The 17,043-nt window shown below is 44.3% G+C and overlaps 2 long non-coding RNA genes across 2 annotated transcripts; one reads left to right on the forward strand and one right to left on the reverse strand.

The window, feature by feature from the left end:
* Positions 1-5,877: 5,877 nt before the first annotated feature.
* LOC147364797 (uncharacterized) lies at positions 5,878-7,065 on the reverse strand. Its single transcript, XR_015134987.1, has 3 exons — positions 6,897-7,065; positions 6,475-6,689; positions 5,878-6,015 (listed from the first exon to the last, which is right to left on the reverse strand). It is a non-coding gene; the product is annotated as an uncharacterized LOC147364797 (long non-coding RNA).
* On the forward strand, positions 6,912-8,545 carry LOC147364798 (uncharacterized). The gene is made up of 2 exons (XR_015134988.1): positions 6,912-7,101; positions 7,836-8,545. It is a non-coding gene; the product is annotated as an uncharacterized LOC147364798 (long non-coding RNA).
* The last annotated feature ends 8,498 nt before the right edge of the window (positions 8,546-17,043 follow it).

Below are 17,043 nucleotides of genomic sequence, written 5' to 3' on the forward strand. Positions count from 1 at the left end.
GGGTTTACTATTTAGTATAAAGAGTTCCGATTTGGGTATATTTAAGAAAGACTCAGCTGTCAAAAGCAAAGAAACTGGGAATGGTGTTTTGACAACCATATAGTGTTAAAGGAAATACTGTAGTCTGAATAAAATTGCTTATGTTCTCCAAAACAAGAGTAATATAAAAACACTTTTTTATTTATATGGAAAAGCAAAAGCAGAAATAAATTCCAAAGGTTTCCCTTTCTTTAAGAAATTCTGAGAGAACTGCAGTCGCCATCTGTTAAGGGTTGGGAATTGAGCAAGAAGCCACATTTTGAAGGAAAATGAGAAGAAAAGATAAGGGAAGTCTGTGTCTTCCCCACACTCCTCCTCCCCCCGCACTCCACCCCCCGCCCCCGCCGCACCCCCAGGTCAGCGCCCCGCACTCGCCCCAGCTCACCCTGGTTAGATCTGTCCAGAAGAGTCCGTCAGGATCCTAGCCCCCTCCCGTCCCTGTGGGCCCGTTAACCCGGAGCAGATTTGGGAAGGGAAATGTGGCTAATATCTCTAGCAGCTGTCAGAGGAGGGACCTTCCTTCAAAGGGACTGGACAGGGATCCTCCACAAGTTCCCCACCAGTCTTGCGGGCCAGCAGTTTGATAAGGAGCCTGGACCTCAGCTGCAAGTTGCCACTGTGTTAGAAGGGCTGGTGTCTGGGGCGGGGGCGGTGTTTGGATGTGCGGGCTTAGCAGCCACAGCCCAGTACGGACCAGCCTGGGAGGAGGCAGGCAGGGGCTCAGGCAGGCGCAGGGGGCGTGCAGACTCTCCCTCTCCGTGCGGGCGGCTCCGGCCCTCACCTGGTGTTCTCTTTGCGCGCGCGCGCGCGCGCGTGTGTTAGACAGACAGACGTGTTTCAAAGTGACGGGGTGAGAAGGGGGAACCTAACAGTCACTGTAATCAACTAAGGGCGTCGTGCACGGTCGTGGAGCTCCCTCCGTTGGGGCCAAGCTTGGAGGAAGCTGCTGCGCAGGGAAAACTGCGGGTCTGATGGGGGAGGCCGGTCAGATTGTGATGAGAATGGAGACCGTCCGGGCAGTGTTTGAAGGGAGGTTTTAATATTAATAGTTTCGGTGTAGAGACAGAAGGGAGATTGCGTCTACGGCTCCTCGGGGCAGACTCTGGGTGACAGCGATGATGGATGATCCAGCAGAGCCCAACAGCTCCTCCCCTCCAGCCCCAACAGTGTCAAAGCTACTTTACTTGAAGCTTTAGAAATAAAATAAATAAACAGCATCCCCCTTCCCACTCTTCATACATCTCCATCTCCAGCCCCCCCCTCACCGCTCCCCGACATCGATTTATGGATCATTATGAATCAATTACTGTTCTCAATACTTTTCCATTGGCTTAAATAAAACAGTCCAAAGATGAAAACGTGGGGTTCGGTGGGGATTTTTTTTTTCCCCTGACAGGAACAATCGCAAAATCCATTATCTCATAATCAGAGGCACTGGGTTAGGAGGTGAAGCGAAAGGAAGGGTCACCCAGTAAATAAGTGGGGAGAACGCAGTGAGGGGGTCGCCCAGCTGCTGTCTTTGTTCAGTTGGGTCTGTGGGTTTGGTTTGTTTGTTGTTTGGGGTTTTTTGAACGGGGGTGGGGAGGTGGGAGGAGACCCTCGTGAGAATGAGATGCCTACAGGTTTGTAACCTAATTATTTAACTCCTTTGGAGAAATCTATTTGAACGTGTGTCTCGGCAAACATCAGAGGTTGTTGGTAGTGAGGTCACACACGGTAAAGGTGTGGAGGAATGAATGGGTCGTCCGGAGGACGGATTTTCACTTTGTTGTGAGCAACTGTGAGAGGTTTGCTGCTGGAAAGAGGGATTCTCCCTCCCGCAACGCCCTCCCGCGTCCCCGCCGTGGGCTGTTTTTGTCGCTAGGACTGGTTTGGGTCTGGGACCGGCCGCCCCCCTTCGCCCCCACCCCCACCCCCACCCCCACCCCAGCCGCCCGAGGCTTTTCTTCCCTCACTTGCCCCTTCCGCGGCGGTGCCCGAGGTTCTCTAGGTGTTTCTATGACTACATTGTGTGTGTGGGAGGGTCAGCTGTGGGGGTTGCCCGCGAGAGGGCCGTTCCTGGGCGATCATTTATCAATGTCACCCACATAATGATTCTCTCTGCAGCCTCCTATTGATGAGGATAATTACATTAGCTCAGAGTGACTGATCAATGAAAAACCACCACACAAAAACTTCTTTACTCCTCTATAATACCAAAAACCGATACAGAAATAACATAGAAAGCCTGATTTTCTTTCCTTTCCCTATCCACCAATGGATTCTGCCCCCCACTCCCCAAAAAAGGACGGGGGAGTAAAGTAAGAAAAAAGACCCAGGTTTATTTCGTTTAAAGGAGGATGCGATTTTGTCCGTGAATGCATTTTCTCTAAATATGTTGGCTTCATTCCTGTATTGGTACAGAATATCAACGGACTTGCTAATGTGAGTTGCTTTTAGAGTGGTCTGTGGTTTTCCGTTCTTTTTATTTCTTTCTTCCCCTTTGGACATTTTTTTTCTATTTCAAACTAAAAAGAGACAATTACTTTATAAATAACTGGAAAAGGAAATTACCCTAGGTCCTCTTTTCTTTTTTTAAACGTTTGCTTAAGTCGGGTTATCTTTTGTCTTTATCACTTCATAAAGTAGTGCAATTAAAGATGTGATGTTGCATAGGTATAATATGGTGGATCCGTAATACGGCGACATAATATGTTATATTCCCGCCTGAAAGTTTGCAGCTAAATTACGATTTCGCTTTTGCTAGACTTAAAAATCAATATTTTCTCAATTAAATAGAATTTTAATGCTTTACTTGCGAGTTGTTAAAGGCGCTGTAAATTTTATTGTTATGTTTCTTGGCTTCGGAGTAGATGCAGGAGGAGACCGGTTGATTCTCATGGTCTTTTTTCTCTCAAAGAACCTAGCCCAGGAACATCCAGTGTGTCAGATCAAATGCAAGCAACAAAGGTAAGGAGGGTTCCTAGAGGGAAGGGGCTAAGGGTGGGGAGCCCGCCAGGGGAGCCCTCCAGCGCCAGAGGCCATTGTCTTGTATATTTTCACCTCTCAGTGTTCCGCCTCCTGAAAGTGACAGAAGTGTCCATTTTCCTCTAATCTTTCTCAAAGAGGAGCACGTTCGACTCCCATCTGTTCCCTGACGATCAGAAAGAAAGCTAAATTTGGGGGAGCATTCTAGATTCTTCCCAGTGTCCCCCACTCTTTTCTGTTTCCTTTCCTTATTTCACCAAAATGTAACTCCGAACTAGTTCCTTCATGAATTCTGCCATATTTCATATGCGTTCTGGCCTCTTATGTCAGAACTCACTCCCCACCCTCAAGAGCAGCTCACTGTTTACAGATGTTTTCTCCTTCCACACGTCCCACCTAGTAAAAGCTCCCGCAGAGAATTAACTGTGGTGTGTTAATAGCCCAGGTCTGCTACTGCTCTCCCCTGCAAAGCTGAAATCTGGTAAGGTGAGGAACGGCGTTGAACTAACGCTGGAGAGCAGCTCCAGGCGGGCAGAAGCCCAGAGACTTGAAAATTCCAGGCCCAGGGACTTTGTGGGAAGCAAGGTTGTGAAACTTTTAGATTGTAAGGCAGAAAGGAGGATAAGAAAATGAGGCTCGAAGGGTACCAAATAAGAGAAGAATTGAGCCAGGCAGAAAAAAAAAAAAAGGGCCTTTGGGAGCTCTTTGTAATTTAAAAATAAATAATAGTGAAGGGAAATTGAATACCTAAGGCTTGCTATTAATTTTTTTAAGCCAATGTCTAAGAACAAGTCCTCTGAAATGCCAGGAAGGGCTGAATTTCCAAATGGAACTACTCACAAAGTTCCTTTGCAGTTCCCTCTTCAGTTAATTTGCTGGGAATGAGAAGACCAGGGAAAGGACTCTGTGTGTGGTGGACCAAGGGCTTAAGTAAGAGTATGGTGGGAAGGGGCACCTCGCTATAATGAGGCTGCTGTTTTAAGCTTGAATAGAGAAGGGGGGGAGAGGATAGAGAAAAAGGCACACAACACCACAATGCACTTTAAAATAATTCTCACCTACCTGCCTTTCTTTTTCATTTAACTCACATACTCTATCAAATGTTATACATAGGTGGTGGGAATTTCTAGTTCATCATCTTTTGTCCAGAGACCCACCGGATTGATTCCCCTTCTCTTAGATTCCTGACATGTAAGCCTAGACCATGGCCTTTTTATCAAGTGAGTGGGGCTTTGTTAATGTATTTGTACTTTTCTGCTTTCAGTCTAAGTTTCTCACTTTGGCGGAAGGAGGGGTGCAAGAAAGGAGGGGGAGGGGAGCAGGACACAAAGACTTTATCTCGTTCTCACCAAGCAAGTTTCAAAATAGGAACTTAATGGGAAGAAAAAACGAAAGAATGGACAAAAAATAAAGAGGGGGTGAGGATTGTTTATCACAACAGGTTTACTTGTCTGGAAGAAAGGTGATTCTATGATTTTTTTTTCCTTTGAGGATTCTGATTTCTTCATATTGAAACATTTTCAGATTTCAATCCTTTAGCAGACAAAACCTCAATATAAATATGACATGGGCCACTGGCAAAAAAATGAACTTAAACTCACTGCTAAGAGAGGAGGGGGAGTGGGGAGCAGAGAGAACCCTTTCTGATTAATAACTAGCAGGGTAATGTTGAGGGCTTTTTCTGCCCGATTGCCTTTTTGAATTAGAGCCGATTTCTTCACACTTCAATAGTGCCTGTCTCCTTTAAAATGACTGGCAGATTTGTTTCTCTTTTTTCTCTCCCTGAGACTTAATGATGTAAATTTTCTAATTAGTTAAATCATATTGCTTAAAGGCCTAATATATACGGTGTAAGAAACGATCATCCTGATATGAACCTCTCGAAATATTCGGAGAAATAACATTTGACTTTTAGGTTGAGGGATGAGAGAGGAGGAAGGGCTATTACGGGAAGCTGTTTAGAGGAGAGAAGGCACGGACCCGGCAACATGTTAAATTAATAGTTGAAGTTGAGCTGGGCTCACACCCCAAGTCCGCTTTTATTTTTCAATCAGCGAAGATTTAATTGGCAGCCCTCAGGCCGGGAGATCTGATATTTTCTCATTAGTTTCCCATCACTAATCTTGAGCGTTAGATTGGCTTAAAGGTTGTCAACATTTGACCAATTTTATTTAAGGGGAAAAAATCACGCATTATGGCTCCGGGAGGTGAGATCTGCAAATAAATCCTGCTTGGATCAGCGGAACTAACAGGCGAAAAAAATGTTGACTATTCGTCGGCGCATTTAATAAGTTGCATTAATGTATATTTCAAGGCTAGGGAGAGAGATTATACATGTGCTTCATAGATGCAGATGAAAAGGGGTTGATGGAGAGGGGGGTGCACTATAAGCGGAGTGGGGAGGTAAAGCTAGACGTAGGTATGTTGCCTAACAGCGGGTAAATAACCCAAGTGGAAGAGCGGCTGAGGGTTTAGGAGCTACACTCCCCCCGCCCCGCTTCCTTTTGCAGCTGCGTAAAACTGCAAAGCCTCTTGTAGCGCCAAGCGGCTCGGCTGTCTGGTCCAGAGATAACATAAGAGCGCCCCCTGCTGGCTACCTGAGTAGACGGCTGCGCGTCAGCCCCCTGCGAAGCAAGTCGTGTTTTTCCGCGCTCCCCACCCCCGCCCCGCTCGACTGACTCGCTTCACCACCACCACTTCTGTTCTGCAAAAGAACCCCGCGGTAGGAGAATAGTTTGTCAAAGCTGAACATTTAAGTGAATATATGAGAAAAATAATAACATACGAAAAATAAAACAATAAAATACGAACCCCCACCTTCACTTGGCCTCCAGGGAATAAACTATCAAATGACTAAGAAAGGGACAGGTATTCTTCTAAATCTCTTTATTTTCCGGGGTTTTGCTGTGACTTGTTTGTTTCTGCCGAGCTGTAGATTTCGAGTCCAAGGAAATATGTTTAATAGATGCTGTAGAAGTGGTTGTTGTTGTTGTTGTTTTTAATGGATATCTGATGGGAAAAGAGGCCAATACAAAACAACATTTTACAGCCTTGAAAAATTAAACTCCCGGGAACTCTCACTATTTCAGTAAAGTCCCAAGAAATCGCTTTCGGATTTCAGACAGTTGCTTGTCTTGAATGACCCTTCGCTGCACCGCCAAGAAATCTCGGCCCCTGTCTGGGTTTTGGTTTTGCTTTTAAATAGAGAATGTGCTTGAAAGTTGTCATCGTATCTACCTACCTATACACACACACACACACACACACACACACACACACACACGCAGGTCTTTTCTCCGAAGGTCCCTCTTCTTTCTCCGCTGTGTTCTCAATTTTGCTGGAAACGGAAAGGAGAACTGAAATGCACCAAAATAAACCGCCACTGTCTTTGACACTTGATCTTCCCCGGGTGCTTCACGCCAGTGCAAGGTGTGGGACTAGATGAGAGTGCTGGGGTTATTTTTCAACCTTTTCGGTGCACAGAGGCGCTTTCTTGGCATCCCAGTGCATCTTCCCGAATTCTAACCACCGTACGGCGAGGGCGCGCAGGTAGCGAGAGCCGGGACAACCTCGGGTCGGAAGACCCGCCACCAGCCTCTCTTCCCCGGGAAACGCGCTGGCCGAGCAGCTCTGACGCGGAAAGTCTTCTGGCCACAGCCGGATCCCACCGAAAGAGAGTAAATCTGTAGTGAGGAACGACTTTAGTTTATAGGGAGTTTGGGGGGGATGCTTTTTGAAGGTACCTGATTGCGGGATTTTGTGGAAACAGCTCTGAGAAATGAGGGGAAGAAACAGCGGGCAGGGAGGACGGCAAGGGAAAGGTGGGTCTCTTGATGTTCATTTCTTGCCAGAGGATCAGGACCTTAGAGTTTGAAAATCCGTTCTCTTACCTCACTTCTCCCTAGGCTCCCCCGCCCCGCGTCACGCCTTCTCCAATCCTCCTCTTTGGGGATGCTCCGGGAAGGGCAACCGGGGACTTGAGGGGACCAGCGCTCCTAGGGCAAGGCGGAGGCAGCCCGGGCTGATGCCAGTGAAGTGATGCCTCAGTCCTCCGGTTGTGTTTGAAGAATTGCTGGGGCTATTATGACAACTGAGGTAAAGTTAAATATTTATACTCCAACGTGTTCTCATTATTTTTTGTCTGTTTTGAAAACATTCAGTGCGTTCAAACCTACTTTAAACATAAATCCTGGTCTGGCTGAAGCAGAACCTGTCTCCTGTCACTGAAGTTGACTTTTGGAAAAGTCTTCATTAAGCTCAGAAGTGAAAGGAAAGTTATCTGTAAACGACATTAGTTTAAATATATATGTGGATATGTACATATAGTTCATTTAAATATATATGTGGATATGTACATATAGTTCATTTAAATATATATGTGGATGTGTGCATATGTAGCACACATATTTTATATATATCTATTTCCACCTAGTTATAATAGAGAAAAGGAAGCAAGTCCCTCCCCCCCCCCCCCGCAGCTGAATCCAAATAAAAATAATTCCAGAAGATATTCTCACAGAAAAAAAAAAAAGAACATGAAAATCTCATTGTGTTTGTCTCAGTTCGACTTAATGAAATTTGGAGACATTGACAGTCTGGTCAGTGCTCTAAGTAAATTAATACAAAGGTCCTTAGGAAGAGACCAAAAACACCTCTTACCATTAATCTTAAACCACTTGAAGATTATGATTAAATGAATGGGATCACTAAGCATTATCATCTCAAATAGCTATTAATTGTCCCCACCCTTTTATTGTGGCAACAAAATAAACTGTCCACTAGGAATGATGTTTCTTCCTTTTTATCTTTGTTTTCTGTTTTGCTTGAAGGGCAAAGAAGGGAAAACAGACTCTAAGAAAACCATCTCAAAAGTCTTGGATTTGCTGCTGGTAAAAGGCTGCTGTGCATTTCTGATTTCCTCATCTTTTGCTACAAAGGAAAAAGAAATCTAATGATGTGTCTACATTTGATGAGACGAAAACACTAACAACAGCGAAGGTGCACTTATTTTAGTTTTTTTTCCCTGATTTTGTTTTAATATCCTCTAGTTTAGCAGGTTGAAAGCTGTGGAGATGTAAAAGGATGTTCACTTGTCCACATCTATTCGCTGACTTTCATCACTTGAATTTTGTAGGATTTTTTTTTTTTTTTTGGTCAAATAGAAGTTATGGGAAAGAGAATTAGACACTTGCCAAGGGACAACAATATTATACACTTTCAAGTAAGCTCCACCTAATCCCGTATTTGAGTGCTGAGGGGGTGTGTGCTATTTTCCCTTAATAAACCTCAAAGCCCTCATTAGACATAAAGAGGGGTGAGAACTCTATTAGGGGGCATTCTGACAAAAAAGGAAGCAGTGCATCTCTGCTCTTAGAGCCCTAGGAAGGGATACCCGGAGAAAACGCCAAAGCCGTTGTGTTTTCCTTTAGAGCCCTGAAGTTGAGCAGACTTCCCAGAGAAATACAGAGTAATTAACATTTTACAAAGCAAAATGCTGAAACGGAGGGTGGTGGCTAACAATAAAGAAATAAATAAACCATACTAAAATTTCTTTTTCAAACCCTATAAATTTTCAGAGGTCATGAAAAATCAATGGAAACCCGCCCCCTCCAAACTGAGCACACAGCTCTCCTGCCCTGGAATTGGAGACCCCCCTCGGATGGAGCACTGGGAGCTATTACCTTGAGACCACAGGCAAGGGAGGGGGTGTGGCCCCTGCCCCCTTCCCCACCTGTTCCGTCCTCCCCTCCCAGAGGCTCAGGACAGGCGGGGAACTGCACCGATTGTGTCCCCAATCATCAAGGGGTACTATGAACTGAGGCTCCTACTAAACCAAGGAGGAAACCCCACCAGGACCCCAGCAGCCTAAGAACCCGCCAAAGGGAAGAGGTCCCCTGTCCCAGGCACACCCAGCTGCCTGCCCAGTCCCGGGCCAGGCTCCAGGTGCCCCGGTGGACAAAAGGATCGTAGGCCACGTTGGTCCGGGAGCAGGTGTGAAATGCAATGGAGAGGAACAATGCGTCCCCTCTGCACGCTATGGTGTGTGTGTGTGTGAGCGTGTGTGTGTGAGCGTGTGTGTGAAAGAGAGAGGTGTGCACTGTAGAGCGGGCCTCTGGCCGCAGATGTCAGCTGGGGATGTTCACCCACGCAGCTTCGGGGGCAACAATCCCACACCTCCCCATGTCTCCCACCTCCCCCACCCCACCAGCTCTCCAATCCCGGGTCACACCTGCAGAGGTGTGGTGCCTTTACTGGAAAGCGCCTGAGGAAAGATCCGAGGAGGAGAGGCGTCAGGGGAGCAGGGGGAGGGGCTGCGAAGAGAAATGGTACCTCCGGAGCTCAGACATCCCTATCTTGGAGTAATTGTCATCACTCTCAATCTTTCCACCCTGACCTACGGTTTCCAAAAAAGCAGAGATGGATTCGCGGGAAAATCGGGTTTATGAAAACGTCGGGGGTTTGACGCAGGCTTCGGAGACCTTGCGCAGGCTTTGCTTAGATTCAGAAGTATGATTTTAATTTTCTTAATGAAGGCGCGCTCTAGAGCTCAGCTGGTAATGGCTGTGCTGAGTTTAATAGACTTCTGTCGAACAGAAAAAGACGGATAACTATCGGTTATAAGTAATCTGCTCTAATGCAATTATTTTCCCGGGTTCGAATGTCATTGTGTGGAGAGGGCAGGAGTGAATTAGGGCCCCGGGGAGCGCGGACGCGGGGCAAGGAGACGGCCTGAAATACGAGCCAAACCTGTTTTGTGAGATGCACTTGGGTTTGGGGGTCGGGGTCGAGGGCTTCAAAGCCCTTGGTCTGCACGTGTGAAAATCTCTCCGTCTCTGTCTCTAGCCTCCTTCCCATCCCCCCCATCCACAGTCTTCCTCCTCCATCTTCTCCTCCCTCCTCCTGTCTCCATTTCTCCTTCTTTTCTCTTGTAGCTTTCTCTTCCCCTCCCTCCTCCTCTCTCTCAGAGTTAATGTGAATTTCCTTTTCTCCTCCTGTTTCCTGTGTCTTAGTATTTCAGGCAGATCTATTGGGACCAAAGTATTTTTCCAAAACACACTCACACAGAAGTAGGCTCTTGGTCTGTGTCAGCCACTTTTTGAAATCCAAAAGAATTGGGAAGTTTAAAATATTGATGATGCCATGTACACACACATAGTAATATACAGGTGGGATTATTTCTGCCTGAATACAGAGCCAATCCAGGTCACTGTCTGAAAGGAGCCCCATCTTCGCTCTCACACAAATTGTCAACTGTGGTAGGTTTAATTTGAAATTACCCAAACTCTTCTTAGCTCTCCACTTTGCCTGGTAAATACAATCTCAGGCAAACGTGACTTCAAAAAATAAGTCAACGTAGCTCGTAATTTCCGTTTTTACAGAAAACAAGCTGAATTGGTGGAAGGAAAGCCTCAGGCATTCACCTAGATGAAGGGTTTGAAGGCAAGGCAGGCCCTCAGGCCCGCAGGTGAGGCAGCGCAGCCAGGCACGGACCAGGCACCATTGAGCCCAGCCCTCCTGGCTGAACCTCTGTACACAGCCACTCCAGCCCCACTTTCCTGCCAGCCTCTTTCTTCAGGTCCCGGGGAACAAAGACATTTCTTGAGACTGACAGACAAAAAGGGATAAATGAACCCCGAGCTATCCGTGTCTATTCCAAACCTGTGAGGTGAAGCCAGGGTAGCTAGCTGGGCCTGTTGCATCTCTCGGTTCCACTGATCGCCTTGGTCTACGGTTCTTTAGGTTTCTCTCTTTTTCTTCCCATCTTCCTCTCCCTCTCCCTTTTCCCTGTTTCCTCTCTTCCCTCCTTCTTCCTGTTACACACACACAGACACAGACACACACACAGACAGACAGACACACACACACACACAACCTAGGCACACATCACAGAAACAGCCACAAAGCTTGGTAATTATTATCTCCTCTCCCTACCCTTGGAGAAGGAACTGGCAACCCACTCCAGTATTCTTGCCTGGAGAATCCCAGGGACGGAGGAGCCTGGTGGGCTGCCGTCTATGGGGTCCCACAGAGTTGGACACGACTGAAGAGACTTAGCAGCAGCAGCAGCAGCTCCCTACCTTATTCTCTTGCTTCTGCAGCCACTCTTCAACAACGGGAAAGGAAAAACATCAAACATATTTGCAAGGTGCCCTGAGGTACCTTTGGTGAGGAAGAGCCCAGCTGGTGCCCCACAGGAACTTGGGGTGTCCTGGAGAGCGAGGTTCCCATTACTCAAGGTCTCAAGGTGGACACCACCTACAACCTGGGAGTTGGGGGTGAGGGGGTGTTGCTTTTCACTTTTCTCTTCCCCCAGGCTCTTCCCTGACTGCTGGGAAGGGAATTAGGATGAGATCCTCAGGTCCCAACCGCTCCCTGGACTTGGAGAAGCAGAACAGAGCAGGCACCTCCTAGCTGCAGAGCAGTGGCTGCCAGGGGTCCCATATTGGTGGCCGAAAAAAGTCTGCAGCCAGGAGGGCAAGCGCCTCAACTACTTAACTGCTCAGCCTGCAGTGTCCATTAAAGATAGGGAAGATGGCAGGCAGTGCTCGAGCCCAGCTGCTCCAGCGCCAGCCCGCTCCATCAGTCTCTGCTGGGATGGGGGCCTCAAGGCCGCGGGGTGACTTCTGGTGATACCAGGGTGGAAGGCCTGCCTCTAGCTCCAGGAGTAGATTTTGAACCAGAAAAAAGAGTGACTGTCAGAGGCACTCCCCTCCCACGCTCACCCCTCGTGGATGAAGTCACTCTGTCATCCCTGGATCTGTCATCCTTCGAAGGCTCCACGGTAGGAAACTGCCATGTGGTATTGCTTTGATGACCTAGGAGAGCAACAGCAAAGACCCAGGAAGTCCCCATGAGCTTCAGTGGGTCTAAGTCTGCTTTGGAACAGATTCTGGGAAAAGAGAAGAGAGAGACTCTATTATCCAACAGTGAATTTTCCAAGATTCTGCTCAGCCGAAGAAGGCTGAGAAGGGCTTGGCAAAGAGCCAATTACCCCCCAGACTCCCCAGGAAGAAACCTGGCCAGAATAAGACTCACAACCCCCAAACCCACTGAGAACTCTTTACAAACATGTCTTTGACTCCAGCCTGGGCTGCTTGTCAGGAGTCTGCGGGCTTTCACAGCCCAGTGTCTCCCCTGAAGCAACCGACAGATTAGGGCTGGGGGAACATAAGGAGGCCTGCTTGAAGAACGAGGTGCGCTTCCCTCCCCTCTACTCCCCTCTTTTAAATGTCAGTAGGAAAAAGCAATAGATTAAGCATGTGATTATATTCACACGGAATTAAGGTATAAAACTGAAAATGCACACCGTGTTTAGACATTTTTAAGGGACTGTCCTGAACATGATGTGCTTTTGTGGGACAAGACACTTAAATATAAGCTTTAAGGATCAAGAACATGAAGAGTGCCTAATGTCCCCTTACCTCACCTTCACATAAATAAAACGGGGGAGAGGTCTCAGTAAGGAAAGTCAAGCAACAAGAGCTCCTAAAACAATCTAACCGGTTCACAAATATAACACAGTATTGTATTTTTAAAAGTAAGTTCCCCTTAAGGAAAGTTAGAGGCGAATAGCTGACTACAAAGTTTAACTTTTCTCATTTACTCATAGACCCAGGTGTCTTAATTCCAAAACAGACCGAATAATCTGAACAGAGGGGTAATGTTGCCAGCCTCCACCTCCCCCATGCCTTGCCCCCGCTCCCGCCGCAGAGCAAGGGCAGTTGTTAATACTAGACGCTTATCCAGCGGCCTTAGGACTTTTGAATGTTGAAGTGAAAGTGTAAATAGAATAAGGTCACAGGTGATTGACAAGTTCAAGTTACTTAGCTCAATTATCAAAATTTTATTTCTAAATTATGTTCAATTTGATTTTCCTGCTTTGCTATAAATGACCTTCGAAAATCCAATGGGAGCAGACATTTTACACCACGTCTTGTGTACCATGATTTATTTGTAAAGTCATTTTGTGATATATGCCTCTTTTAATGTTTCTGTGGAGACCAAGTCTTTCCATTTAGAAACACAGCCATCAGTTTAATTCAAAGGCAGTCACCTTAAAGACACAATGATCGCTAAACTTGAACAACTTTTAAAAATGTTTCTAAATTTGTAAAGTGCAGACAGAACCCATAGTGTTTAGAATATAAATCCCTGGATATTAGCATGCTGTATTTAATGTCCATCCATCTAAACAACAGATAAGAGTGCAATTTGTAAGTATATACCCTACAACTCACTTTTAACATGCTATCACAAAGTTCTCCTATGCATTTGTTTAACAGATAACGAAGCTCTTCAGATCAAGGCTCAGGCCGCCACATCTGGGAATGCTTCCCTGCCTCTAATCTGCTGCGCCCTCCCCACCGTCGCTCCCTCCAGCCACCAGTGAAATAGCTAAAGCCTCTTCTTCCACTGTCATATGATAACATCAGTTTTTAATCAGTGAGAGGCACTCCTATTTAAATTTACAGGACGACTCTTTATTTCATTTATCTTTTCTTTGGGAGGAAAGTGAAATAAGAGCACCACCCTTATTAATTATAAGATTGATGGGGTGAAAAAAGCCAACTGAATTTGGCTTGCAAATTATTAGTAGAGGTATGAATATTTATGACTGTGCCAGGAACTGCAGTCATGAACCCTGGGTATCAAGCTTGGGAGACAGTCAGACCAATGCATCAGTGAGGGTTCAGTCTCCCCAAATCTGACATGACATAAATGCAAGCTTCGAAATTAGACCCAGGGTGGGCCCCCATCAAACCCCTACCTTTTTTTTTTTGGCTAATCTTGCTAAATATGAACTTACTTCTAATGGCCTCTATTATAAAATTTAAAGATATCTTTTAAGATGAAAACAGATACCTATACATTTTGTGAGGAAAATCTATGTGCTTTTCCCACTTGATATTCATTTATGTTTTAAATCGAATATATCTATAAAATACTTGTGACACACATTTTAAAAATTTCAAGCTTATTTGTTCAGTGTAAAAATCCTGAAAACCTGAAATATCCTAGATATAAAGAGGATTTAAATAAATACAGTCTAAGTTAGATACAGAAAAAAAGAAATGAGAGAGGAAAAGAAAACAGCAGTGGAAAAGAGATGAAAAGAAAAGTATTCTACCTCTTGGCTTTTTTTCCCTTTACTGCACCAGACTTTCTCGTGTTTTAGTCCCAAATTGAGGCAATTTAAATGCAAGGTGAGGAAGAAAGGGTCAAGGTAAAAAGGGAAAAGGTTATGACAAGGACTTAATAATTGAATAAAAAACAAACTATGCCCTCCTCTTTTCCTCCTCTTGATTCTACATAAGAGGGTTTTATAGTGCTTTGGAAGAGGAGCTGAGGACTTGAGACTCAGTGAGCTCAACTCTCATTTCACCACTGACTTCTTTTCTGTAACAGAATTGTTGAGTAGGGGCCGACCCAATCCTGTGGAAGTAGCTCACTCTGACATCAGAGCCAGCTTAGCACACATATTTTGAAAAGGAAGACAAGTTGTTTTCAAAACAGAAATGCTAAGCATTCTAAAAAGCATAAGCAATTTAAAAAACGCTCTTCAAATTTTCTGAAAAACTCCCAACTACATATATATATGTGTGTGTGTGTGTGTGTGTATATACATTTACATACATAAACACATTTTTTTCACAATTGGAAGTGGATATTTGTGCTAAATTGATGCTTTATGTATATCCTGTCTCAATTTGTCTCTTCTCTGTAAGGATATAATTTTTTTTAAGGAAGCGATACCACTGACAACAATTTACTTAAATTCACAAACCTTGAAATGGATGCATCTCCTATCAATCACACTCAGTAGCTACAGTAAAACACATTCAACATTTGTATATCAATAGTGGCACACATACAAATCTGTTTTGTTCAATTTAAATGCTCTTCAACATGTCATTTCTTATTTTTCTGGAACATGTCCTGTTTCAGCTGATTGTTAAATCCTTAACCTAATAAAAATTCAAAATAGAATATTTACTTGTCATGGATTTCAGAGGTGAAAGGTAGGCTTTGGGGACAATCTGACCAACTCCTCTTATCTTTCCAACAAAGAACTGGAAGTCTAAAGATGGCAACTGATCCATCCCACTCATATAGCTCTAGTTTCTGAACACGATCCCAAAGGCCTTGAGGCTGATTTTTCATATGAGAGGGTTCTTCCCATTTTCTGCCCTTTATATTAGAGCAGTATTTATAATACTACACACAGACTTTTCTACTAATATTTTTCTTCCCAGCAAACTGACAATGGAATTCTTGTTAAATAATAATAAGATATCGACTTCTCTGTTTGCCAGTATGAAGATTTGTTGTTGATCTGTGATATCTGTATTGATTAGGCAAGATGAGGTCTCTCCTCTACCTGAAGGATAAATAGATCTCGGGATTGGCACAAAAACAAACTTTATATTAATAGAAACTCTAATCTTACTGGTTACACATCAGCTCAATCAAGCTAGAAACAGATATAAATAGGAATAACTGAGAGCAGTGCTTCAAAATCTCCAAAAATGTTCACTAGGGATATTTAAACTGAATGAGAGTTCCTTGCTTCAGCACTGCAGGGCAGCTCAGTCGGGTCTGACTCTGCAACCCCGTGGACTGCAGCGGCACGCCAGGCTTCCCTGCCCATCACCAGCTCCCGGAGCTTGCTCAGACTCATGTCCAGTGAGGCAGTTCTGCCACTTCAGCACTAGCAGCCTGATTCTGGGCAGCCTTCCTGCCTGGCTGTTCCATTCACCCCAAATTGAATCCTACACATGCTTCATCTTTTCTACATTAAGGGGAATCCTATTCATGCCTGAGATGATCTTATATTTATGATGGCCTCTTCTGTCAAACTGTTATTTCTGTAGCTTGCTGTCAAAAATGCCACTCCAAGTTTCCTCTCCACCTCTCTTTACCCTCTGTCATAGTAACTTGGAAGGTCTAATCCAAGCGGAATTTACTTCACCTGTAAAATACAGCAAGGAAAACTTTTTTTCACTTATGCATCTCTCCCTTCCCCCCACCCCTAGCTTTTCCTTCATTCTGTATAAGGTTCATTGTTTCTCCTTGTGATAAAAATGTTCATCCAAGCAGTTTCTCTTAAGGTTCAAAAACCTAACTCTTGTGAGTAAAGTTTATATATAAATATGTTCAGCATATTTTCTAAGTCCATGCTGCTTAATACTTAAGCATGAAAGGAAACAACACTAAAATGAAAATGTCCTCCAATTATAGAAAGTTCTCAAGCATAAATAGCAGATATTTAATTTTGAAAATATAAAAAATAAAATATGGGACTTGTTAGCATTTACAAGTCCTTTCTTTATCAGTGTGGCCTCTTTTTTGCTACATTTCCATTTCATTATTTTTGCATGAATATGACAAATGGTCATTAAATCTAACCATTTTTACTTAATGTTCATAAAAACTGGTAGGTTTTCAAACAGATGTGGCCTGATATGGTTCAGTGAATTTAGTGGACTTTTCATATAAATGGAATAATAACCATACAGAAGATGAATTTTATACCCTTGTTTACCTCTTCTAGAACTTACCCTTATTATAATTACAAATAGTGTTTATGTATTATGCAATATATATACCATTGTCCAGACACTGCACAAACCTTAACTTGATCACTGCCATCTAGACATTATAATTCAAGATAGCACTGACACCAAAAAATAGAGAGAAACGTGGACATATAGTAGACGTGGCATAGTTATATATTCTTTTTTCTATAAAAAAGAAAATGTAATGAAATTTGGTTTGTGAATGAACAAATTGTATCTTCTTTCCACTTTTTTTTCTTTCAGACTCAAAGAAGTGTTTGGAAAAGAAATAGTTCATTTCATTTCTTTTCTATCAATTAAGGATAACATGAAGAATAACCCTTCCCCTTTTAACTGTTTAAAAAGAGGTCAGCAAAGAGAAGAAGCTGGCAGTCAGAGCTGCTAAGTGCAGGGGCTAGGCAGGTTTAACTAATAAAGGCAGGAGAGCCCGGTGGTATAAGACAAACCTTTACAGTAAGAC

The sequence above is a fragment of the Bos grunniens genome, chromosome 10 (genome assembly GCF_055505025.1).
Source record: "Bos grunniens cultivar Pamir isolate PY7600 chromosome 10, Bosgru_T2T1.0, whole genome shotgun sequence".
Classification (NCBI taxonomy): domain Eukaryota; kingdom Metazoa; phylum Chordata; class Mammalia; order Artiodactyla; family Bovidae; genus Bos; species Bos grunniens.